Source organism: Phyllostomus discolor, chromosome 6, assembly GCF_004126475.2.
Source record: "Phyllostomus discolor isolate MPI-MPIP mPhyDis1 chromosome 6, mPhyDis1.pri.v3, whole genome shotgun sequence".
In the NCBI taxonomy this organism is placed as follows: Eukaryota; Metazoa; Chordata; class Mammalia; order Chiroptera; family Phyllostomidae; genus Phyllostomus; species Phyllostomus discolor.
Genome location: NC_040908.2, coordinates 89,157,105 through 89,182,237, shown reverse-complemented (window position 1 = coordinate 89,182,237; position 25,133 = coordinate 89,157,105). Strand labels below are relative to the sequence as shown.

Here is a 25,133-nt window from a genome sequence, read left to right as displayed (position 1 = left end):
CAGTTTGCAGAATGCTCAGATGTACAATGATTTTTAACATTAATCAAAATAAAATATAATTATGTATTGTCTTGCAGAGTAAATTTTAAATAATTTTTAATATAACCTGTGCATCTGCAGTTCTAGCTGCTGAAGTCCCACCATTAAGGGTGGGTGGATACACTGATGAAATTCTCAAAATTCCCAGCATGCTGAAGGCACTTCTCTCATTCCCATGCTATACAATTTTCTCATTTTAATGGGATTTAAAGGCAGTTTAGCAATTAACTACATCTATTTAATATGCCATTTAGTACTACCACAATGATATGTACATCTTTGTACATGCTGTCTCTTTTCCCCGAAATGTCTTTTTTTCCCACCTGTAGAAGTTTTTTCTAGTTCACCATTCACCTCCCTCCCTACCTGTGTTGCTTTGATATTGTGCACTTCTGTTTACTTGTCAACATGAAAAGGTGAGTTCCTGGAGATCAGCAGCTGTGTCTTTTTTTTATCTTAGTTTTCACTGTATCCTCAGTGCCTACCACAATGCTGGCACCAAATAGTAGATGCCAAATAGATGTCCTAAATTGGGGAGAATAGCAAGCATATTCTTTAGTTTGCCTGTTTACCTTTCATGGCTTCGTTGGAAGAAAGCATCACCCTGCAACAGTGTTGAGCTATTAGGAGCTGTGCTTTTACGCATAGATGTTGCACTGGCTGTCTTCAGGGTCATCCTGGCCATTTGGACTGGAAAACAATCTTTTAAAGGTATCTTGAGGGTCTGATGTAGAGAGTGACATCCATTTTCTCATAAGTGGGAAAAGGTTTGAGCATGTTACCATTGCACTTCAAGCTAACACCCTTTGTTCCGTATCTGAAAGAAAAAAAATGGTTGTTGAAATATTTAGGAAAGGCAGCAAAAGAAGTAAAATTTTGTAAAAAGTAAAAAATAAAATAGTTGAAATTAACTTGTCACTGAAGACCAATAAAACTGAAAAAAGTAATTATTCTATATTCTACAATATTTAATACATAAAATATATAACACATGTTATAAAACATTAACAAAGTAAACACTGTGAAGTCACAACCCAAATATTAAAATATTAAAGATTAAAATATTAAAAATATGCAGTTGATTCTTGAACAAGAACAGTTATTAGTGGTACCCACCAAGATGAAAATCTGTGTTTAAGTTCAGCCTTTCGAATCTGCAGATATAACCAATCACAGGTTGAAAACACTGTTTTGGGCTGGGAAACTGTGGTTGGGAACTCAAAAATGCTATTTTTGATTTGCAGCATGTTGAACCTATTGAACCTGTGGATGCAAGACCCATGAAAGGAAGGGCCCACTGGATTTATTGAAAAAAATCTGCTTATACTTATATACATGGCTTCCAGCAGCTCTAAACCCCTGCTGTTCATGGGTCAACTGTAGTTTCATTAATGTGCCCTTTCTCCATCCCAAGCCCATTCTCTGCCTCTGAGGTAAGTGGTCTTTTGAGTTTTGGAATTGTTGTTGCTATTTCAGATAATAGGGAGGCAGAAATGCCATAATAAGGATTGACATTATTTCTGCAAATCTCCAGTTGAACTTGCCTCATAAGCAGTTGTTTCTATAGCTCATTAATCCATCCACTCATTCATTTCATAAATACTTGCTTGATTTCCATGGGCTAGACGTATACTCAGTTTGGGGCAGAACTGGGAACAAGCTATAGTTCCAGCCCTCACAGAGCTCATAATCTAGTGGAAGATGCAGCACACAGAACGATGAATGGTACAGAATGGCACCTTGAGGAAGCTCCTGGGGGAGTGCTGCCAGTCAGCCTGGAGGTCAGACAAGGTGAAAAACAGGGCATTATTTAAGCTGGTTCAGGGGAAATCAGTGTGGCAAAGACCTGGGAGCACATAAAATCTGGAGCATTTGGGGGAACTGTGAGTAGTGCAGTAGAAGTAAACTGTAAAGAGCAAGTCTGGGAGTGGGAGTGATGAGTCTGAAAAGGAAAACAGGACTAAGTCATAGAGACTCTATACTCATAGGACTGAGTATAGAGAACCTTGTATGACATTATTAACCAGAATATGTTTTTTGAGCATATCTTATGTGCAAAGCACTGGACTTGGCAATAGGGACACAAAAAGTTAAAAGAAATTGTTGTCCTTAAGGAATTTAAAATCTTGTGAGATAGAACATATATATGGGTTTGTACACATACCCAAAGGGCACAAAAATGCATCAACAACACAGAGATGGCTAGGTTCTAAATAATTGTCTGTTTACCAAGTGCTATGCAAAACCTTGAAGAAATATTTGAGACTGAAGATGTCAATAACATGGTCTAAATCAGGTCCTCAGAATGGTCAAGTGTTTTGTTGGCAAAGGCAAAAATAATGAATTGCATTAAATAATGAAGGCATTAAATAAATTATCAGATGCTTCTGATTTCTAACTCCCCTTTGCTTTGTTTCAAACCTGCCCCCAACCCACCAGCTATCCTGAATAATATACTATTCTCTAAGATGGAACTGTCTAATAGAAATTTCTGTAGTGATGGAAATATTCTAGGAAGACTTTCAATAGCCAGTGTGCAGGCAAAGCCTGCAATGGAAATGAGGATGGGAGCTGGTGTTAACTGAGAAAGGTAGATGAGTGTGGTCTCCATGTGCATATGCAGTAAGACCCCTCTCCATAAGTGAAGCAATTCCACTTAGGTGGTTTTTATGGGTTCCAGTCTCTTCCCTCACCACTCTCTGCACTGTCCCTAATGATATTATTTTATTACCTCAAGCATTTTAATGCCCCTATCCCTTTTGCTTACCCGATTTACTCTGCTATGAAGGTCTTCATCTGCATTTTGCTACCTGTCTACTCATTCTTCAAATCCCACCTCAGTGGAGCCTTTCTCCACCAGCAGTCACAAATATAGCCTCCTCTGTGGTCTCAAGAAGTGTGGTTACAATTCTTCCATCATTTATCACATCTACACTCAGCTCCCTTAAAGGGCTTGCTTGTTCATTGTACATTTTCTTCATTTTCTCCTCTGAGCAGAGATATGCGATAGTAGTTTAAGGAAAATGGTTGTTGATTCTAAGAGGGCACTCTGCTTCTGTGATGGTGCAGTTCCTGTAAAGCTGGAAACCCAGCACCCTCAACTGATGAACACCCAGTGTGTCAGAGCAAAATGTGGCTTGTCTTTATATATTCCTCCTTGTCATGAATTCTCAGCAGAACTAGGGTCTGCTTTGATGAGCAAACTGATTAATAATAGGCAAAACTAAATGGGCTTGGAGAAGAGTCACTTGAACACTTTTATCTCCCAAGGATTAGCTTAAGCCTTTCTTTATAATCTTCAGTGAGAACAAGAAAAACAAAGGGAAAAATTCATTGCCTTCTAATTCAACCTGTACAAAGGGACATAGAAGTAGATGCAAACTCACTTAATACATGCAAACAGATGCCTGAAATACTCAAGGGCCTAAGTAAAAGAGGAAACTGGCCGAGGCTTCTATAGGTGAATGGATATTTGTTCCCTAATTTGTGGCTGATGGGCTGTGGTCAGACTCACTACAGGTTGAAGAGTACCCTCAATTAGTGTCCCTTGGAGGCACCTTCAATGTTGTTTTGGGTAGATCCAACGGATCCCCACCCAGGCTGGGTCAGTAATCAGCTAGGGTTCCTAGTGGTTCAATTAATAATAATAATCACTAATATTTACTAAAAATTTTCTTTGTGCCAGATGCTGTTCTAAACTTTGTACCTGTGTGAATCCATTTGTCATGGCAACCCTATGTCATAGGACTATTATAATCATCTTTATTTTGCATCCAAGGAATTGTGGCTCAGAGAGGACAAGTAACTAAATAAGGTCTCATAACTTGTGCCTGGGTATGCAATGGTGGGATCCAGGCTTTCTGTTTAGAGTTTGCACATGTAAGAAGAGCGCTGGTCTGACCCTCCAACAGGGTCAGAGAGGTTTGGCAGAAATATGCACACTCCCAGCTTGTTCTGTGGATGGTGTTACGGGCTGAATTGTGCCCCCTTAAATCCATGGGTTGAAACCCTAAACCTTGGTTCCTCAGAATGTGACTGCATTTGGAGTTAGGGCCTTTGAAGAGCCTATTAAATGAAAATGAGGTCGTTAGGGTAGGTCGTAATCCAATGTGACAGTGTCCTTATCAGAAGAGCAAATATGGACCCACACATACTGAGGGAATACCGTGTGAGGGAAAGGACAGCCATCTATAAGACAACAAGAGAGACCTCAGAGGGAACCAACCCTGCCAGCACTTTGGTCTTGGACTTCTAGCCTCCAGTGTTGTGCAAAAATAAAATTTTGTTTTTTAAGCCACACAGGCTGTGGTACTCTTTATGGCAGCCCTAACAAACTAATACAGATGGTCAGAGTGTTGTGCCCACCTTTGTTTTCCAAGACAGTACTGCTGAGGAGCTGGGTGTCCCTGGACATCGGGTCTGGGCAGACGGTCAGGGATTCCTGTGGGGATGTGCTGGGTGGCTGGTGGTGAGCAAAGCTCTCTGCTCTTCCAGTGTGCAGCCACTGACCTCTGGCTGCTTGCTATTGGATTTGTAGATCCTTGTCAAATCATCCTCAAGTGCAACATAATAAACTGCAGGGAGTGCTCTGAAGGAGTTGTTTTGCTGAAGGCCTTGGGGCTTTTCTTTCATAATATATGGTTCCTTGGAAACCGAAACAAAAGTCTTGGACAGGTACCTACTGATGGCTGGGAAATTCCCTTAGGTGATCCAAATTCACACTAAATCACTCCTGACCTTAACTCTCCAATGCAGAACAACCCAAAGAGAAGACAGTTCTGGGATCATCTTGATAGAGCCTGTATCTTAAACACTGATGATTTCCCTCCAAGCTCATTAAAATATTGGGAAGATTAGAAAATCCAATTAAAAACAAGATCCCAAATGGTGTTCTTTTACTATGTCTGAGCTTGGTATCAGGTAGGTCTGAAGAGATGGAATCTAAATTTTATTCTGTTTGCATTCTTATGCAAACATCATTGCTTTATTTCACAGACCAATATATCTTTCTGATAGGCTTTCAGCATGGAAAACTGTGAGCTGTTACAGTGGAGGTGATTTCTAGTCTTTCATCTCTTCCCTTTGGCCAGTGAGGGGAAAATTCCCACGTGCTTGGGTATATGCATGTACATAAATGCACAGAGTATTTTGAGTTCCACTTATATATCTTTTTAAACCACACAAGAGTTTAAAACCCACTCTGACTTGTGATTCTGATTCTGGAGCAGACCTGTTTTTTTGGCTTTGTCACTTGAAAGCTAGTTTACGTCATGTAATTAGCTTGTGTTAAAGGCTGACTTTTCTCTCAGGCAATCAGATAATAGGTATTCAAAACCTCTGGTATACTCTGCTGAAGAAGATATAAAAAAAGAGAGAAGGAAGGCTAGTCCCCGTCTTCATCCTGACTTGGCAGACAAGACTCAATGACTTGAAATAAAAGCTACTGGGCGCTCACACGTGGGATCCTAACTGCAGACAAGCGGCCATGTGGCCAAGGGAGCAGCAGAGGGGACTGGCAGAGGACACCTCTTGGAAGGGTGTGCTTTGCTCTTGGCAGCACCCCAGTTCTGTGAACCATACCTCCATCCAAGGGGGCACAAGGTGATCCCACAAGTGTACCCTGGAACCCACATGCCAGCCCTCACTATAACAACAAGAGTGGATGCCTGAGCCTAATTAAGCCAACTGGTTTTTCTTCAACTAGCCTGTGGGATTGGCCCTAAGGCTGTGAGTTTGGGGCTGCCTTCTGCTGTGGGGTAGAGAAATAGAGAGCCAATCTGTGGGGACACAGGAATGAAGCAAGTGCCTGAGTAAAAGCTGCCTGTGGCCTTTCTCAGTCTTGTACTTGTGAGAGACACCTTTTCTCTTTTCAATAAACTCACTTTTTACATATACTTCTCCATCTGGTTTCTGTAATGAGCAAATAGTGTTCTAACCAAGGCACCTGGTTCATCAGACAAGACGGTACCTTAGGACTGGAGTGGGTGTGCAGGGTGGTCCATGGAGAACAACATCAAATGAAAACTCAATTCTTGAGGGCAAGAGAAAATTGTCTACATTTCCCCAATGTGAAGGGATCCAGAGTCTAGAAAATTTTCATACTTGATTTGTGAGGAAGGACTCATTTTTTGTGAATGGCCAGTGGGAAATAGTAGTTATTATCCTTACTGTAATCCCTGCCTTTTCTGTGAACTTTAGGTAAAAATATTACTTTTATAAGAGCCTGAGACACATTCTTTAGTTTATTCTGTAGATCCACAAACAAAATTTGGCATTTTCCCCTATTGCAAGTGGAAAAACAGAAAATTGGAAATATACAGAAAAGCATAAGAAGAAAAAGATCACCTGAAATTCTACCATATGAAGGCAGCCATTTTAAACATTTCCTTAATTTAAAAAATCTAGCCATAGCTATCTGTCTAGAAATTCTATGTATCTAAGTATCTAGCTATATTTAGCAAATTATCCAGCTGACTACCTCTATCTGGCTGTGTAACTAGTTGACTGTATTTATATTATGTTTTCTTAAAAATAAGATCACATGGTACTTTTTTTGTGATCTACCTTTTCTCTTTATGCAACATATCATTAATATTTTTAATATATTTTATTGATTATGCTATTACAGTTGTCCCATTTCCCTCCTTCATTCCCCTCCACCCTGCACACACTCTCCAACCCACATTCCCCCCCTTTAGTTCATGTCCATATGTCATAAGTTCTTTAGCTTCTACATTTCCCATACTATTCTTACCCTCCCCCTGTCTATTTTCTACCTACCATCTATACTACTTATTCTCTGTACCTTTTCCCCCTCTCTCCTCCTCCCACTCCCCTGTTGCTAACCCTCCATGTGATCTCCCTTTCTGTGGTTCTGTTCCTGTTCTAGTTGTTTGCTAAGTTTCTTTTTGTTTTTGTTTTAGGTGTGGTTGTTAATGATTGTGAGTTTGCTGTCATTTTACTATCCATGTTTCTTTATCTTCTTTTTCTTAGATAAATTCCTTTAACATTTCATAAAATAAGGGCTTGGTGATGATGAACTCCTTTAACTTGACCTTATCTGAGAAGCACTTTAACTGCCCTTCCATGCTAACTGAAAGCTTTGCTGGATAGAGCAATCTTGGATGTAGGTCCTTGTCTTTCATGACTCGGAATACTTCTTTCCAGCCCCTTCTTGCCTGCAAGATTTCTTTTGAGAAATCAACTGACAGTCTTATGGGAACTCCTTTGTAGGTTACTGTCTCCTCATCTCTTGCTGCTTCTAGGATTCTCTCCTTCATTTTCACCTTGGCTAATGCAATTATGATGTGCCTTGGTGTGTTTCTTCTTGGGTCCAACTTCTTTGGGACTTTCTGAGCTTCCTGAACTTCCTGGAAGTCTATTTCCTTTGCCAGAATGGGGAAGTTCTTTATTATTTGTTCAAATAAGTTTTTTACTGGTTGCTCTTCCTCTTCTTCTGGTGCCCCTATAATTCGGATGTTGGAACGTTTAAAGATGTCCTGGGGGTTCCTAAGCCTCTTCTCGTTTTTTTGAATTCTTACTTCTTCATTCTTTTATGTTTGTTTTTTTTCTGCCTTCTGGTCCACTCCATTGATGTGAGACCCAGCTTTCATTCAATCACTATTGGTTCCCTGTGCATTTTTCTTCATTTCACTTATTGTAGCCTTCATTTTTTCATCTAATTTGCAACCAGCATCAACCAATTCTGTGAGCATCCTGATTACCAGTGCTTTGAACTGTGCATCTGATAGGTTGCCTATCTCTCAGTCGCTTAAAGAAACTGATTCTGGGGCTTTCAATGCTGTTTGAAGCATCATTTTTTTTGTTGTTGTTGTTTTGTTTTTTTCCTTTGGTCTGGTTGTGCCTGTTATGTATGAGGGGCAGAGCCTTAGGTGTTCACCAGGGTGGGGCACCCCAGTCACTGGGTTGTGACATTGTATGTGGGGGCGGGGTCTGAGAGGGAACAATGGTGCTTGCTCTGCTGTCTGTGGGACCTCAGTCTCTTCCGCTGCTTCCCCTAAGCAAACTGGGCCTCTCTGATGCCAATTCCAGTGTGGGTGGGCTTGTGCATGCTGTGGGACCCTCCAAGGACTTCTCCTGAGAGGCTGGGAGTCCCTCCCTGTTCCTCAATCCCCACAGGTGCCCTCAATCAGTGCCCCAAGGCTCTATTTCCCAGCACTGTGATCCTGGGTTGCACACAGTGCCTTGCTTCACAATGGCCACCTGCCTGGGTTTGCCGGTTGCCACCCCTTGGCTGGGGTCTGCCAGCTGCCGCTTGCGTGTTCAGAGTCCACCCACTGTGGTTTTGCGTGCCTCACTCGCCCAGTCCCAATGTTCTCTGCTCTCTGCACCGCTACCCATGGGTGGTTGCCCCACTCTGCCCCTCCTATTAGTCTGGATGAACCAGTGTATTTTCTTGGTTGTCCGACTTCCATTCAGATCAATTTTCTGTCAGTTTTGGTTGTTATTCTATTTCTAAATTGTTGTTTTCTCTATCTTAGTTGTGCAAGGAGGCACAGTGTATCTGCCTATGCCTCCATCTTGGCCGGAAGTCCTCATTAACATTTTTTATGTCATAAAAATGTTTTACTATAACATCATTTTTAATGACTGCATTGTGTTTCTTTTTGAAGATAAACCATTAGCTATTGCTCCAGTGCAAATAATAAATAGTGGTCATTAAACATCTTTGTAGAAGAATCTTTGTTCATACTGATTTCACAGGAAATAATATGTTTGAAAAACTACATCAGCCGGTGGTAAACCACAAAAGCCAATGACATTGCTAAATTGCATTCCACAATGGTAATTGCATTTAACTTTCCACCAGTGTATGGGAGTGCCTGTTTTCCCAAACTCTTGCCAATACTGGGTATAGGCTTTTGTGCAAAGAGACCTATTTCTATAATTTACTAGTTGTTAAGTTAGCTAAGTTTCTTAGTTCCTTTTAGTTTCAGTTTGGTGGGACTAGTTTTTTTAGACTGTAAAGTGGAAAAAAGAAAAATGAATCTTTTCTAGGGCTATTATAAGGGCCAGATAAGATGATCAATGGACACACTTAGCTCTGTACTTGAAAAATAGAAAACATTTAATAAATGTTTAGTCTTCTGCAGAAGACATGAAGATGAAATAGTCAAGAGCACAGTTTTGTGAACCAAGTGTCTGAATTAAAAATCTGTCTTTAGCATTATCTAATTGTATGACCCTGGGTAAGTTAACCTCTCTATGCCTTACTCCCTTGTCTGTAAAATGTAGGGTATAAGAACAGTAACTTCCTCCAGGCCTGCTGTGAAAATTAAATGAATGAATTCATGTAAAGTACTTAGAAGAGACTCAGAATCATAGCAAATAATAAATATTAGCTATTGTTAATTTGTTTAATCTTTGCTCAGTTCATATATTTAAAAAGTTGTTTAATTTAATTTTCATTTATTTGATTAATAGTTTTATGTATATTAGTCACTTTTATTTCTTTTGCGAAATGTGCATTCATGTTCAATAACCATATTTCTATTGGGGTGTTTTATTTATTTTGTGTTTTTTAAAAGGCATATACCCTCTTATTTTATGGTAGCCTAAAAGCTCATGAAGTTATTGTAGGAACACAGAAGAGTTTGTGGCACAGATTTTGGTAAAGAGCAAAATGGTCACTGGAAAAAAAATCAGTTATTAACTAAATAACCTGGGAGATTTGATCCCACATAGCAAAATTTTAATTTTGCAAATACTTGCAGTCATTAATTATGTATACTTGTTTTATTTATAATTTGTCATGTTTTAAGATACTAAAAGCAATTCTAATGATTGTTATTTAACAAAAAAATTTTAAACTCACCTTAAATCCACTGACCCATTTCATTCAATGGCAATATTCAATGTTAAAGGGAACATAAAAACAAACGTGCACACAATTGCACAGTTTTCATGAAAGTCTATTTCATTTTTGGTTGGTAGCACATTTAACAGAGAAATGCATTTAAATAATGTGTAGGGACCACAGGCTGGCAGCACTGGTGACTGGACAGATAACAAAGTCAACCGAAACCAGCTAACAAGTAACTGTCTAAAAAGTTAAATCACAGCTCTCGTTTAGCTCATCCTTTGTTTGGATCATCGTTTTGGAGGGAAAAAAGCCTGTTGGTCACAGTGGAAATATAGTAAGGCCAAATCTTCTGATATCCATCCCCAGAGGTTTCTTTCATCTGGCTTAAGCCTCCAACTCCAGGACAAGTTGTGGCCTCCAGCACTAATGCTCTTCCCATCTCCCAGAGCAGACAACGTAAGCTTCACACCAGGCCTGAGTCTGAGTGTAGCCCACTCCAATTAAACCAGAGTTGTTGACTTTTGCAGAATGGAAGCAGTCAGATCCAACTGATATTTAGCTGCAGTGCCAAAGTGAGTGCAGTTGGTACCTGGTGTCCAAGCAAAGTTCACCGAAGTGTCAAGATCTCACATACTTTTTGATGAATTGAGACTCCAAGTTCTGTCCCATCATTGACATTAGTGTGTAGCTGGAAGTCCCCAGTCCTGTAGCCCCCAGCAAAGTCATTCCTTGTCAGCTTTGATTTGGCCCAGTCAGAGGTCATCTGGTATCCAGCAAGCCAGCCCTTGTGACCAAAGGCAGCTGAACGATGGATGGCAGGTCCAGCAAATAAAAGTCAACATTGCAACCAAGGTTTATACATTCTCTCTTGTAAGAAAACATGATTTTACCACTTTTCTTTCCTGTGTTTGATGAAAAGGTGGTATCAAATGTCCTTTTCAAATCTTGACAAATCTGTGCTTCAATTGCGACTTCAGTTCCCAGAGTGTTGTCCATATTCCATTTCTCTGTGACCTTTTATACCTAGTCTCCAAGGTCTCAGTAACTTTGCCAGTCTCTGCATTACAGGAACCAGATGTTGAGAATTCCATGCCACTTCATGACTTTATTTTCACGTCCAGTTTCACGAACCCAAAACCAAATATTTTGTTGAAAATACCTCTGGCAACTTTGCCAGGGTCAGCATGTGATTGAGAGATATGTATTGGCAGTACATAACTGCCCATAGATCACCATGGCAAGGCCACAGGTAGAGGTGATTTGCTCCAGAAAGGCCACGGGGAACAACAGCATGCCCTCCTCCTGGGTGGGCTGCCTCGGTCCTTATTTTGGATTTATGAGAACTCTATAGAAAATGTACATAAGAACTACTTGTCATATATTCTACAAATATTTTTCTTTATCCTTACCCAAGGATATTTTTTCTTTGCTTTTCGAGAGAGAGGAAGAGAGAGAGAGCAACATCTATGTGAGAGGAATATCATTTGGTTGCCTACCATACGTGCTTGCAAGCACTGGACCTGCAGCCTGGCCATGTGTCCTGACTGGGAATCCAAAGCAACCCTTCAGCTACAGAACCTTTGTCCAACCAGCTGAGCCACACTGGCCAGATATCAAGCGATATCTTGATTTATCACTTGCCTTTTTTTTTTCAAAGTTTATTTTATTCTTATTCAAAAGAGAGGGGAAGGGAGAGAGAAAGAGAGAGATAGAGAGAAACATTGATGCAAGAAACACCAATTGGCTGCCTTCTGCATGTGCCATAACCAGGTATCAAGCCTGCAACCCTGGGCACGTGGCCTGACTGGAAATTGAAGCAGTGGCCATTCAATTATGGGATGACACTCCAACAAACTGTACCACATAGGCCAGGGCTATCTCTTGCCTTTTATTTTTCTATCCTGCTAAGGAACTGAGACATGGCATGACTCAATAGAAGAAGATAAAGAATTCCATCTGCAACATTTCCATCAAAGAAATGACAGTTTAATAGAGAAAATCAGTTATATACAAATGCAAATACAGTAAGTAATGAGAGGCAACAGAATAAATACAAAGTGGTATCAACAATAATGGTGAGAATTGTCTACTTTGCAAGTAGCTTTTTCCATTGTTGTGTAGATCAGATGAGCTATTTTTGCATATTGAGTTGGTGAGCAGTATTTACTGTGAAGTGTCTGTTATGAAGTGATCTTTACAGTGAAGGTGGTATGAGGGTTGGATTAGAAGATGATTTGAAACCATAAGACCATTCAGGAGAATGTTTGCTATATCTGGGAATGAACTTCCCAGATATAGCAACTGGAACTGTAATTGCAATGTTAGTCTGGAAAATGTGGTTCCAAGTCTTGTAACCCTGTGAGGCAAGTGCAAGTGAGAGGGAGGAATTGCTTACAAACAGTCTAATACACCTGCTCTTTAGGATAGGGTGGTGAAAACAGTCCTTTGGGAGGAATTGGGTTCTGTAATACCCCCAGATTCTGTTCACATCTTTCCATCCCCTTAGCATATGAGTATTGTTATTCTTTATCATCATTTTGAAACAGCCAATTTGAAGGTTTCTTTCTCCAGTCTTGCACTCCTAAAATTCATTCTCCACTCTGCATAAAGAGTGATCTTTCTAAAATATAAATCTAATTATTACTATTACAGGGGTCTTCAAGACCAAGCCCTAAGCCATTGCATGGTGTTGAGGTATTGCATGTCCCAGATCTGCCTCCCTTTCCCGCCACACCTCCCATAGCCCCTTCTGATTCCTCTAGCTCCACTTGACAATTCCCAAACAACCATGCACTCCTGTATGTTGTACCTCATATAAGTGACTCCTTCTGCATTTATTGTTCTCCCTTCTCTACTTCCTGACTCTTTGCCAAACTCTTGTCTTTCTGTCCTACTAAACCACTCAACTTCCTCATCTTCCTTGCAGCTAGTGGTGGCCATGGCATACTCTTCTGAACAAAATGTTTTTGGCAGAAGTCACTGCAGAGGGCACCCATTCCCAAATAAACAGGCCGAGTTTGTCCAGGGAATCTTTTGTTTCTTCACTCTTGTCTGTTTCTGCTTTCTGGGAAATGTAAAGGAGACCTGGAAACACTGTAGCCACCTTGAAACACTGAGGTAAGACTATGGAAGTGAAAGATAACATGTGAAGATGTGAGGCAGAAAGGTGGAAAGAGCCTGGGTCTTTGATGACATGGGGGAGTTTCCATGCCAACCCTCACTTACCTCTCCTGGGTTTCTGATTGAACTTGAGAGGTAAGTTGTATCTGGTGAAATTATTGATCAGTTTTCTTTGATTTGTATAGAACACATTTCTTTTTTTAAAATTTAATCTTTATTTTATTTTCCCATTATCATTTAGTCCCGTTATACTCCCCTTCCCCAGCAATCACCACACTGTTGTCTATGTCCTCGAGTCATTTTTCCTTTTAGCGCAACCTCCCCCACCCCACTAGCTGTCATCTGCTCTCACTCATGAGTCTGTCTCTGTTTTGTAGAACATATTAACTGAAACAGACCAAGTTCAGGTGTCACCCCTTCTAGGAATATCCCTGTCTTTTATCAGTTATCCTGCATAAACCTGTATTTATTCCTGTAGTTACTGCCTAGAATTTATCTTCATCTGTCTGTTTTTCATCCTGGAAATCTGAACTCCTTAAGAGTGGAAGTTACCATTTCTCTTTGTCTCTCCAGCATCAAACATAGTACCTGTTTCATAGTGGTACTTAATAACTACTGAGTACACATCAGTCCTTCCAGAAGTGCTGATTTAGCATAGGGAGACTATAATGTGTGTGGATGTAGTGCAAGGAGCTATGCAGTGGAGGAGGGATGGAGGGGGAGATTGGACTAGAGACAAAATAAGGTGCTGGAGGAGATAAGAGTGAATGGGATCAAGAGTAGGAGGAAGTGTTAGTCTTGGCAAAGAAGCAGGGCACGTCTCAAATAAGAAAGTAAAGGAAGTTCAGAAGATATTTTAAGGAGAGAATGGGATAACTGAGGGAATTAAGTCACATTAAGTTGTTATACTCTTCCCAGTAGAAGTAAAATTGTCTATAGAAACTGAGGTGGTACATTTAGAAATGAGGCTAAAGGAGAAGGGGGAGTGGCTGTTATGAAAAGTAAGGAAGAGAGCTGAGAACTGAGTGAAAAGTATTCTCAGCAGAAATAAGGACCCTGCTGGAATTGGTAACATATGTTTGATTTTACCTGGAAAAGGGTTGAGGGTCATTATATTAATCTATCCCTACTTTCAGCCTGCTAGTATATTCTGGAGAAAGTCTTGGGAAAGAGGGGGTTGCCTAGCTGTGGAAGGGCTGCAGGTAGATGGCAAATGGGATCCTAGAATGGAAGTGAGTACATGGTTGAAGTGACTACCTATGGGGTATGGGTGGGTGAGCCCTGGAAGGGTCTGATGGACTGGGAAGCTAATATAAGTAAGGAAATGGAGATTACAAGAGGCTAGAGAGTGAAAGTTAAGGATCAGAAAAGGAGGCGGTAGGTTTATAGACAAGATGTGATGCTTTGCAGCTGTTAGGAGGGATATAATATGTCTGTCTATGGAATTCTTACGTCCCTGGAGGTTCCTGTGGTTGAGCAGAGGTGGAGGTCACTAGCTTTCTAAAGACACTTAGAGGCTAAGGAATTAAGAAGATTTTCAACAGGGGTGTTGGAAACCTTGAGGATGAGAACAGAAGACACCACAGAGGATGGTAGGCTATGAGGAAGTCCAGAGGAAATATGCAGGCTGACAGCCTTGACATCATCTGTTGAGGGAGAGAAGTCAAAGTTGAGCCAACATGGAGAAAGAATGGGATACAGGGGTGCCCATCATCTATGTCTGGGCATGAGGAGAAGTCTGTTGAGGGGGCTCTGCCCGCAGGGCCCCCCTGGCTGCCATGGATGAGAATAAGTCTACCAAGACATGATCTGCCTGGGGAGGAAAGGTGGCCCATCTCTCAAAGGAGAAGGGCCAAGAGCCTTTTCTTCAATGGGGTTTTATTGGGTTCATTTGCACAAGAATACAGGTAAAGCTCATTAATCATTGTTAGGCAGTAAGGATCAAACAATAGATAACATACAAAGAACTCTGAGGGCCTTTTTTAGTCAGGGTCAGATAGCTAAAGGACCATAAAACTTTGGGGAACAAGCTCACTTCCTGCTTGGACCCTTATCATTTAATCGAGAGCATTCTAAACAAAGCAGGTTTCACAGGATTTTACATATTCTTTCTTAGGCTTGATTGCCCACCCTTTCTAGCACAGGGCTGCACACACCAATGGCATTGTTTTAGGCTTAAGTCAGGCAGGGGAAGTAAGGCAGACAAGAGATTAGGAGACTTCTCTCAGACAGAATGAGGACTCAGGCTTTGTCAAAGCCGAGGGATGAGGGTCTATCACCCCCTTTCTCCATAGTCCCCAAGTCCTTCCCTGAGGGTCCCCTCATGACCATGCCTGCCTTAGGTCATCCCTCCCTTGAGGAATCTTACCCATCATTGGCTAACCAGTCAGGCTCAGGGCCAAGCAGGGTAAAGTAAAGGGGGCAGAGGCAGCACCCTTGCCAGGGAGATAAGCTTTGTCTCCTTAGTGGCATCTGGTCTGAAGGTCACCCACTCAGCCTTAGCCATGGAGGGTTACAGCTTCTGAAACAAGGTAGGATGGTTTCCAACATCTGAGGGTCCAGGGTTCAAGTCCTTGTTCAGGCGCCAGATCATGCCTTGGTAGACTTATCCTCATCTGTGGTGGCCAAGGGGCGGGGGCCCTGCAGGCAGAGCTCCCCCACAGAAGTCCTTTCACCAAACAGGAATGGGAGGGAAGTAGAGTCAGAAGAAGAGCATTTCAATGATGAGAACTTTGAGAGTAGAGTGGAACATGGACTGAAGTCAGACTGATCTGTTTTGAATTCTGACTTCTGTAAATAATACTACTTGGGAATTCAGCCTCCTAGGCCTTAATTTTCTAATTTGAAAAATGGGAATACTGGGTTTTGACTTATAACTTAAGTCAAAAGTCTATAGTGAGAATTCTATGAGAAAATATATGAAAATGCCTGGTGTATAGGTTCAATAGTGATATGACATGTGCTATTGTTTTTCCCCAAGGGAATTTTATAACAAAATGATGGTGCTGAAGAGTGAGGGCAGAAACCATGGGCTGTCATTGGAAACTGGCCCATCTGGACACATATGTGAGCACAGGCAGAGTGATCAGGGAAGAGATGTATGGTCCCTGTGGTGGTTGTCAGTGGCAAGGGTTGGGAGGAAGGATAGGGAGACATTGCCAAAAGAAGGACCAGCATCTTCTGGCAGCTCTTAGAGACACTGGGAAGGGAGACACAGGGTGGGCACTAGGCTGGTGTGCATAGAAGCCATCTCTGAGACATCTGCAAATACAACACTGTGGAAGGAGAAGGGGCCTGGGGCTGACTTGGGTTGCTCCTTCCACTTGGACCAACCACAAAACTGTGTGACCTTGAGGAAGCCATAAGAAGAGGCATGCAAAAATGGGAGCAATAAGGGACAGCTGTGGGTCTGTGTCAGACATAGAGCATCTCATGCTAACATGCTAATGAGTTTGGTGACTCTAACTTTGGTTTCTTCTTCTTTTTTATTTTAAGAATAGACTTACTTGTAAATAAACTTTATTTTTAGAGTAATTTTAGGTTCACAACAAAATTGAGAGGAAAACACAGAGATTTCCCATAAACTTGCTGCCCTCACTCATGTACAACCTCCCTCATTATCCATGTCCCTCACCAGAGTGGTACATTTGTTACAATCAGCAAACCTCCGCTGGCCCATCTTTTCTACTCCAAGTCCATATTTTATGTGAGAACTCAGTCTTGGTGTTGTACATTCCATGGGTTTGCACACATGTATAATGACATGTATCTATTACTACAATATCATGCAGCATAGTTTCACTGCTTTAACAATCCCCTGTGTTCACCACTCCCTTCCCCCAACTCCTGGCAGCCACTGATCTTTTTACTATCTATAATTTTGCATTTTTCAGAATATTATATAGCTGGAATGATACAGTAGATAGTGGCCTTGGTTTTCAGAACTTGCAGAGGACCATCATAATTACAGCTACCCTGTGAAGCAGGTATTATTATTCTCATTTTATAGCCAAGACACTGAGGCTCAGAGAGTGTCAGGTGGTTTCAGGAGGCCACACAGAAGGTGAGGGTGTTCCCAGGTCTTTGATGCTCTTCCCACAATGGTGCCTCTGTGGTGAAGGAGGGACAGTGTTCTGATAATGATTACTCATTGTTGACCTGTTTTACTAGGCTTTTCTCTATCCTTTCTTTTCAAGGATTCTCTCTTCTTTTAGGGGAAAACATTTCATATATGCAGTTTCTCTGCATCTGTTCCAGCCAGAGAGCTGATTTTTTATTTGCTCTGTAGCTCCCATTGAAATATCACTGTCTTCTTTTCTGGTAAATCATCCCTGAAAGACACACTCCTGCCTCATTGATCTCCTCACATCTCCCTTGGGCCAGTCATTCTCTGCTTGTCCCCATCTCATCTCTGTCAGTGATGGATTCTCCTTTCAGCCACAGCACACAGCCTTTCTCAGGAAAGTAACATCCCTTGCCCTTCCATTGCTTACATTTCTGTCTGAATACCCAGCTATCACCCCCACCCATTAGATGTGTCATTTGTGATTCATTACGTTTAGCCAGGCTGTTTCATAAATGAATTCTCTAATGGGACAGATGAGTTTTATAACCCCCACCCCCACCATTCCATTCTGTAACCATGTGTTGTTGATGGAGGTGCAGGGATGTGTGGTGGTCTGAGCTGGAGATCTGGGAGGAGAGCATCCATATTGTAAGCCAGCCTGGATACAAAAGAGCAGCAGGTACGTACTTGGGAGCTGGGTTTCTTTTCAGACTCGGTGACCCACTAGGTGAGGAGTCATCAGGGCCTGCCTTCAGCAAATAGAGGGTGGATATTTGCTGTGGCAAGCACTAGGTGTATGCACCAATGACCAGAGTCCAGGAGGAGCCTCCTTATGTATCAGTTTTGCAGAAGACCCTGGGATGTTTGCACCACCCGCCAAACAAACCCCTCAACTGAGATCAATTTTTTGTCACCATTTAAAAAAAACATTTTATTTATTCATTTTTTAGAGAGAGGGGAAGGGAGGGAGAAAAAGAAGGAGAGAAATGTCAGTGTGTGGTTGCCTTTTATGTGGCCCCCTCTTGGGACCTGGCCTGCAACCCAGGCATGTGCCATGAGTGGGAATTGAACTGGTGACCTCTTGGTTTGCAGCCAGGGCTCAATCCACTGAGTTACACCAGCCAGGGCTCTGTTACTATTTTGAAGGGAGCCTCAGGATTGGATTTAAATTGACTTAAAAACTCCATGCAGAAATGAGATATTCTTGCATATCTGAGGTTGTAGATTAACACACCTTCCCTTGCCCCAGGACCTGGGCCAATCTCATCCCTCGACACTCTCTCTTCCAGCCCTACTTGCCAATGCAGGCAAACAGTCTTCAGTTCTAAGTAGAACCACTTTTCTACCTCAGTGTCTTTGCTTGAGCACTGAGCAGAAGCTTCTGAACAAAGCCATTTATGTGTAGGTTTATATGTAGTGTGCTTTATCTATGTGACCCCACCACTCTGCATGCAGGTAACTTAACCAGGAACAGGCGTCTGGCACACAGACAGCACTGACAAGCAGCCTGAAGGTGACCTAGCACAACATTCTGCTCAGGAGGGCTGATTGTTACTGTATATTGATAGGTGGCCATTGGAGACCCCCTCTTGGTAAGTTTGAATGCAAAGAACAGAAAATCAGCAGACTCATGGGAAGAAGTCAAGGGGAAGGTGGTAGACAAGCTCAGTGGCAGGAGAGAGAGAGAGAGAGAGAGACAGGGAGAGAGAGAGAGAGAGACAGGGAGAGGCAGAGACACTTAATCACCAGAGTAAGAGGCAATGGATATGCTTCTAAGAGAACACAGGACAACTAAATGAGCACTAAGATTTGTGTTGATTCTTGAATGTTCCCAGTGAGATCTGACTCTTATTATAGATATGGTTTCATGTCTCTTACTTCTCTGTGTACTCTTTATATTAAATTCCCACTAACTGAAGCAACATTTTAGTCTTTCAATCTGGAAAATTTAACACAGTTCTGAGGTCCCCCTTGCCTTGATTGTTTTTCCCCCATCTTCTCCCCTGGCTGACTTCTATTCTTACTTTAAAATTCTGTCAGGTGCCCCTCCCCTGTTTGTCTTCACCTTCTCTCCCCTCAGGCCCCATCCTTCCTGCCCCTAAGGCTGTGAATGCCTCCATCACTGGGTTTGCTCCCTGTGTGATAATCATCTATTCATTGTCCCTATTAGATGTCAGTCTCTTGATGGCAGGGATTATATTTTACTCATTTTTTAATCCAACTAGTAACTGCCAGAACTTGAACTTGAACTCAGACTCATGCTTTACCACTGAACTCTGCTGCTGCTTCATCCTGTCTCCCAGTAGAATTTTTTCCAGCAAGAGGTTTATCCTAATGTTTAAATTCAAAGAAGTATAGGCCTATTTATTTGCTGAAACCTGTAGACACCTCAGAGTAAAACAGTTATTCATTACTCTCAGGTTTGCTTGCTAATTTCTTAGTTGAAAGCTTAATATACAGTGATTTATTTCTTACTAAAGAGTAGTAAGGTTGCTAATTTTATTGTTAAACAAACCTTTAAGATCTATTCTCAGGTCCTAACTTTGCCAAAATATACCAACCACAATAGTGGGAAAAAGGGCTCAGAGATTTATAGAGAGGGCTATGAATAAATTGAAGGAACAGATTCTGGAAGCTTGGTGATAGAAAACAAAACATAGTCAGGAGGAGAACAAGGGACTACCAACAGGGAGAGGAACCAAACAACAGATGAGGCAAGTGAGGTGCTTTGGGTTGGAAATTAAAGGAGGCATCACTCTTGAGGTGATCCATGAGAACCTGAGAGTGATACCTCCTCTGATTTTATACCCTCAGTTCCTCACCTTTCTCACCCTAGTCTTGGCTTTGGCCAGGGATTTGTTGTTTCAGAATCTTATGTTTTTATGTCTTCGTGACCAGGAGGTTTTGAGAGATGGGCTGCTTGTCTTGTTTCCTGCTATATTGTCAACACCCGGTGCAGTTCTGGCACACTGTCAGCACCTAATGAGTGTTAGTTGAATGAATTGCTTAGCAGGATCTGGGAAAACCAAAGCAGAGTGAGCAATAAGCAGTGCCTGCCACGCCTTTCAGAGCAGACAAGAAGAAAGAATTGACAAGCATCTTAGAATTGATAACTTATGTTAGATGAGAGACAAGTTGTTGTATCTCCAGAGAAGGGATAATTTCCATCTCTTTTCTTCTCTAATGGATTTATTTTTTACAAAGAAAACAGTGACATTTACATGAACTAGTTTGGGCTACTGATGAGATAGACTTTGCAAGAACCTCCAGATTCTTATTGTTATTATTCATGAAGCCAGTAATCATTTATTCTTCCAGTAGTTATTTATGGATATCTATTTCACATCATAATTGATGTAGCCTAACTGCTGTGGCCTAATTGAAGGTTTATATGTAATTAGAAAAGCCCTCTTGACCTAGCTATAGGAATTTGGTGGAGCTGGTGGTCTTATCTGAGGGGGAGGTCAGCTGCTGCTGGGTAGGATCCAGCACCACACTATAGGTACAAACCTTACAGGTACAGATCCTACACGTTCAGGAGCAGCAGTTGACTGGTTGACTGAAAAAGTGATTAAATTGAGGAGGTATACAATATAATTCATAAGTTCCCTAGAAATGTATAAATGTGAATTTGCTGATATTTTGGCACAAAACCACAGCCTTTGAGTATGAGTTCTTCATTCTGGAGTTAAACTCTGTCTTTCTTGCTTAACCACAGCCCCAGTGCATCCTCTATGACTTTGAATTTCAATTTCTGTTTTTTTAAAACATTTTTAAAACATTTTACTGTTTATTCTATTACAGTTGTCCCATTTTTTTCCTCTTTGCCCCCTCCAATCAGCCTACCCCTCCCTCCCTCAGTCAATCCCCAACCCATTTTCATAGGTCATTCATACATGTTCTTTGACCAGTCCCTTCCCCTTCCTTCCCTCATTTCCCCCCTCCATCCTCTCCTCTTATAGCTGTCAGTCTGTTCTATGTTTACATGTCTCTAGTTCTATTTTGCCTGTTAGTTTATTTTGTTCATTTGATTCCAGTTATAAGTGAGATCATATGCTGTTTATCTTTCACTGACTGGCTTATTTCACTCAGCATAATAGTCTCCAGTTTCATCCAAGCTGTCACAAAAGGTAGGAACTCCTTTCTTTCTGTTGCATAGAATTCCATTATGTAAATGCACCACAGTATTTTGATCCACTCATTTACTGATGGGCATTTAGGCTTTTTCCAACATTTGGCTATTGTAAATGGTGCTGCTATGAACACAGAGGTACATAGGTTCTTTTGAATTGGTGTTTCAGGATTCTTACAGTATCATTTCAGCAGTAGAATCACTGGATTATGAGGTAGTTTCATTTTTAATTTTTTGAGGAAATTCCATACTGTTTTCCACAGTGGTTGTATCAGTCTGCATTCCTACCAACAGTGCACTAGGGTTCCCATTTTTCCACATCTTTGCCAGCACTTGTTGTTTGTTGATTTATTGACAGCGATTCTGACTGTTATGAGGTGATATCTCATTGTGGTTTTAATTTGCTGGGATTTAATTAATCCCAGCAAATTAATTAATCCCATTAAATTAATCCCATCATGAGCTCTGATGGCTCATGATGCTGTGTGCCATCTGTATGTCCTCCTTGGAGAAGTGTCTGTCAGGTCATTTGCCCCTTTTTTAGTTGGATTTTGTTTTCCTGGTGTTGACTCATGTAAGCTCATTTTATATTTAGGAGATTAAACCTTTGTCTGATGTGTCATTGGCAAGTATGCCCTCCCATACAGTGGGTTCCCTTTTCATTTTGATGATGGTATCTTTAGCTGTGTAGAAGCTTTTTAAGTTGATGCAGCCCCATTTATTAATTTTTTTCTTTTATTTCCCTTGCTTAAGGAGATTTATTGGCAAAAATATTGCTCTTTGGGATATCTGAAATTGTACTGCCTATGTTTTCTGCTAGGATTTTTATTGTATCATGACTTACTAAGTTTTTTATCCATTTTGAGTTTATTCTAGTGTATAGTGTAAGTTGATGTTCTAGTTTTTTATTTTTTTTGCAAGTACTATTCCAGTTCTCCCAACACCATTTATTAAAGAGACTATTTTTACTCTGTTGTATACTTGGCCCCTTTTGTCAAATATTAATTGACCATAGAGACATGGGTTTATTTCTGGGCTCTCTATTCTGTTCCATTGATCTATGTGTCTATTCTTCTGCCAGTATCAGACTATTTTGATTATAGTGGCCTTGCAATATAGTTTGGTATCATGTATTTTGACTCCCTCCAACTTTGTTCTTCTTTCTCAAGATTGCTGTGGCTATTCAGGGTCTTGAATTTTTGAAATATTTGTTTTAGATCTGTGAAATATACCATTGATATTTTAATAGGAATGGTGTTGAATCTATAGATTGCTTTTGTTCATATGGACATGTTAATGATGTTAATTCTTCCAATCCATGAAAAGGGTATATGCTTCCATTTATTTGTATCTTCCTCAATTTCTTTCTTTAGTGCTCTGCAGTTTTCTGCATACATGTCTTTCACCTCATTGGTTAAATTTATTTGTAGGTACTTTATTTTTCTTGTTGCTATAGTAAATGAATGAAAAAAGAATTTAACATTTGGAGGCAGTCTGTGTGTAGAACACTTCTAGATTTCTATAATCTCCCTCCAACCTTAAAAAAATTTCTCATCCATGTCCAATTCACCAGTGATTTTTAATGGCTCAGCTTTATGAAGTCTTTCTAAAACATTTGATTTCATTTTAAGGAACTAATTTTTTTCTTTTTATATTAATATTTAATCAGTTTATAGTATAAAAGTGTACTCATAGTATATATATGCTCATAAAAAAGTATATAAATAGTGTTTAATTGAAATGCATGATTATAATAGGTAGGCAGTTGCTTATGTTTTATGCAAAACATAGTCATGTCGTTCAGCTGGGAGGTTCTGTTAATGAAACTGTGCTACTAGTTTCAGTCACGCATGTTTCAGTGTGCTGTGGCCAGCACCTGTACGTTATATGGAAGGACTGGTGCACACTGGTTCTGTTAACTTAGTCAGTAGAAACAGGTTAAGGAAATAATTACTAAATCTACATTGTATAACCATTTTTTTTTTTTCAGAATTTGACCTTCCACTTTGGAAGGCCAGAAAATCACTTTTGGTAGGGACAAAGGGAATCAGACTTAAGATATTGGCTCAGACTAATGAATTCACTGAAGTCTAATATCTACATCATTTTATTAACAATTCATTTACAACAAAGGATTACTGTCCAAGGACCCAGGCTATCAGGAGTCTACATGATGAGTATATTCTCTCTCTGTTACTTCAGCTCCTCTGGTTTTTTATTCTTTCATAAAATAACCAGTCAAAATCCATAATTATTTTAATGCTGGCTTATCTGGTAATTGAAATTGAGGGTTCAATGAAGGTTTTAAAAATAGTTTCAATTAGGCTTTATTTTTTAAAGCAATTTTAGGTTCATAGTAGAATCGAGGGGAAGGTACAGAGATTTCCCATATACCCCCCTGCTACCCCATAAGCCCCTCCTCCATCATCAACATCCCCCACCTGACTGATGTATTTGTTATTTGATGAATCTATATTCTATGAGTTTGGATAAATGCATGATGACAAGCATCCAGTATGGTAGTATCATACAGAGTGGTTTAATTGTCCTAAAAATCCACTATGCTCTGCCTATTCACCTCTTCCTCTCCCCTAGCCCCTGGAAATCACCAATGTTTTCACTGTTTCCATAGCTTTGCCTTCTTCATAATGTTATATAGTTGGAATCATACACTATATACCCTTTTAAGACTGGCTTCTTTTTCTTCTTAGTAATATGCATTCAAAGTTCCTTCATGTCTTCTCATGAATTGATAGCTCATTTCATTTTAGCACTGAATAATATTTCATTGTCTAGATGTCTCATAGTGTATTAATCCACCAACCTACTGAAGGACATTTGGTTGCTTCCAAGTTTTGGCAATTATGAATAAAGCAGCCGTTAACATCCACATGCAGGTTTTTGTGTGGACAGGTTTTCAACATATTTGGGTAAATAACAAGGTGAAGGGGATTTTTGTTGGTTTGACTGTGTTATTATTTTTTTAATGAAGAAAGAGACTTGATGAGATTATAGGCCACTGGGATAAACCCATTAGAATATGAGAACCTGAAGTTTCAAGAATGTTACAGATAATGGAGATACTGAGCTCCTGAGTGAGGGGCCAGGACTTAGTGCAGTGATTATTTTCAGGAGAAGGGGGATTTCTAACTGGTTGTAACTGGAGGGAAGGAGGAAATGGGAGGTATGGATATAGAAAGGAAGGTTAGTAAGTTGAGAAAGTTCTTAGTAGTCCTGAGGATTCCAGAAGACTGGTGGTGGTAGGGTGGGGGCCTCGGAAGAGCAGTTCCAGAGAAGAGCCTTCTTGCCAGGGAAATATTCAAGCTGACTGGCTTTTTGGGCCTGATTGGGGCTAGAAGCCATGACTGGTTGTGGCCTTGGTCTCCGATAGCCTTCAGAGCTCAGAGGTATAGGCATGAGAAAGTAGAAGTTGTATTTTTCCAGTGGAGCTTATAATATTGACAAGAATGTGGTTGAAGGGATGGCTTTTCTGAGGCCTTCTCTGCCCACTTTCTGGCTTTTTGACACTGTCTACAATGGGCCACTGGCTGGGTGAATGAAGAGAGGCCAGTGACAAGCTAATACATGCCTGAAAGTGTCTTAGGGACAGTTTGTTGAACTTTCCTTATACTGAAGTGCCCTAAAAATGCTGGTAATGCAGTTTAGAATTTGTCACTTTAATGGTTAAATAAATAAACACTGAGTTTTTTGTGGGTCAGAGCTAGTGCTTAGAAATATAAAAGTGAATATTAAAAGACTCCTATGTTCCAGGAGTTTACACTGTAGTGGGAGAGAGAAATAAGTCATTACATGAAAAACATTATAATATGTTAAGTCTGAAGATAAAGACATTTACAGTGGGGGTGGGTGACTGCTGGAGGGAGGTTTATGCTAACTCAGTCATTTCCCCACCGCTGCAATCACAGTAGGCAGAAGACCTCAGCTGGGCCTCT

General features: G+C 40.7%; 1 pseudogene; it reads right to left on the bottom strand.

Moving 5' to 3' along the window:
• Window positions 1-10,134: 10,134 nt before the first annotated feature.
• Window positions 10,135-11,039, bottom strand: LOC114500727 (annotated as a pseudogene).
• Window positions 11,040-25,133: the final 14,094 nt, after the last annotated feature.